This window comes from Myotis davidii, unplaced genomic scaffold, assembly GCF_000327345.1.
Source record: "Myotis davidii unplaced genomic scaffold, ASM32734v1 scaffold449, whole genome shotgun sequence".
NCBI classification, from domain to species: Eukaryota; Metazoa; Chordata; class Mammalia; order Chiroptera; family Vespertilionidae; genus Myotis; species Myotis davidii.
In genome coordinates, this window is record NW_006383007.1 from 4,787,114 (window position 1) to 4,789,579 (window position 2,466).

The window sequence follows — 2,466 nt, forward strand, 5'->3', positions numbered from 1 at the left end:
GGGTTCAATTTGGTCAAGAGCATGTACCTTGGTTGTGGGCACATCCCCAGTAGGAGATGTGCAGGAGGCAGCTGATCAATGTTTCTCTCTCATCAATATTTCTAACTATCCCTCTCCCTTCTCTCTGTAAAAAATCAATAAATTATTTTTTTAAAAAAGGAATATTGGCATTATGTGAAAGCACCAGCTATGTTAAATATAAGAAATATTGGAAAAACACTCGTTATGAGAACTCAAGGAACCAAAATCATAGCTGATGGTCTCAAAGGTTGGGTTTTTGAAGTAAGCCAGCTGACCTGCAGAATGATAAAGTTGCATTTAGAAAATTCAAGATAGCCGTGGCCAGTGTAGCTCTGTGGTTAAAGTATGGGCCCATACACCTAAGAGTACTGGGTTTGATTTCCAGTTAAGGACATGTAGATGTAGATTTGCTCCCTGCCCTGAGCGGGGCATGTGCAGGAGGCAACCAGTCCAAGTGTCTTGCATTGATGTTTCTCTCTCTCCCCGGGCCCCTCTTTCTTTTCCTTCCCCTCTCCCTCCTGTCTACTCTCTGAAAAAGCAATGGGAAAAATATCCTCAGGAGAAGGATTAACAACAAAAAATGGCAGATCATGATTGAAGCTCATGTTGATGTCAAGACTACCAATGTTTATTTGCTTCGTCTACTTTGTGTTGGATTTACTAAAAACTAACTAACTACCTAACTAACTAACTAACAAACAACAGAGACAATCAGATTTAAAAGCCCTCGTATGCTCAGCACCAACAGGTCTGCCAAGTCTGGAAGAAGATGATGGAAATCATGACCTCAGACAAATGACTTGACAGAAGTTCCAATATATTTATTCCAGGCAGTATTGGAAAAGACATAGAACCGTTTGCCAATCTAATTCTTGCTCCATGGTGCCTTTTTTAGAAAAGTCAAAATGAAGAAGCCTCATGGAGCTTCATGGTGAAGGTGGCAGTTTTGGAAAAGCTTCTAGAGATGATACAGGAGCCAAAGTTGAATGAGCTGATGTATATGAGCCCCAGTCCAAGAATCTCTTTAAAACTGAGACATTTAATGGTGACAAATTAAAACAACAACACTGTGATTTTTTTAAAAAGAGGCAATAAGGAACTAACGTGTCTAGAAGGGAGGAAATGCATGAAAAACTGTTCTCATATATTATTACAGAAAGTGTTTGATAGTGAATATCAGAAACCAATTAAAGAACTAGCTTCAGACAGCAAAGATGGCTAGAGAGATAATATAAGGCCAGATGGTGAGCATTAAATATTTAATAATTGTAATATTTTTAGAACTAAGATTAAAGGATTGCTCAGCCGGGCGTGACTCAGTGGTTGAGTGTTGACCTATGAACCAGGAGGTCACAATTCGATTCCCAGACACATGCCTAGCTTGTGTGCAGGAGGCAGCTGATCAGTGATTCTCTCTCATCATTGATGTTTTTATCTATCTCTTTCCTCCCTTTCTCTCTGAAATCAATAAAAATACATTTTAAAAAAGATTAAATGAGGAATAAAATGAAGAAAGTATTGTTTGTAATGGCTATACTAGTATATGCTCATAATGTAGACACAGTACAATTGAAAAATGAGAGGAAATGGGGAGAGAAATAGCAGTAAAATAGTGAACTCTTCTCAGCCAACATATTGGGGGTGGTAGTATTAGTTCTGTTATACTGAGGCTGTTGTGTGTATAAACATGGGGTGCATGAAATGAACAATTATGGAATATACTAATTCTGGATGTGGAAGTAGCTACAGATGTAACATAGAAGAAGTTAAATAAAAGCATCTACATTGGATTTAGAAGTATTAGTATGAACTCATGAGGTATTTTATCTTTCAAATATGTAGATATTTCCTAGTTCGGTTCTATGAAGAGTTCCCAGCCCTGGCTGGTTTGGCTCAGTGGGTGGAGTGTTTGCCAGCAGACTCAAGGGTTCCAGGTTTGATCCCAGTCAAGGGCATATGCCCGGGTTGCAGGCTTGTTTCCCAGTGGGGGATGTGCAGGAGGCAGCCAATCAATGATTCCCTGTCATCATTGATGTTTCTATCTCTCTCTTCCTTTCCCTTCCTCTCTGAAATCAATAAAAATATATTTTTAAAAAAGGGTTCCCCAAATGAATAATACAGTAGCAATGAGAATCCCTAGCACTCAGATTATCTGTAAATATCAATTCCTAAAAAGAACTAAAGGAACAAGGACTTTTTTAAAAGGTGGCTGATTCTGGGTCTAGGCTAGGAAACACACAAGATCACTCTAGAGTCTAGACCAATTCTGTCACACAGCACTAGCAACATGTGGAATAAATATACAGTAAGGATTAGTATTCAGAAATATATACAATAACCTATGCTCTTTTTTTCCCTCCTCTGTCAAAGTATATGTGAGCTGGGCACATGGGACATAGAGTGGAAGATGCACCAGGCAAAGGCCTCCAGGATGAATACCTTTGC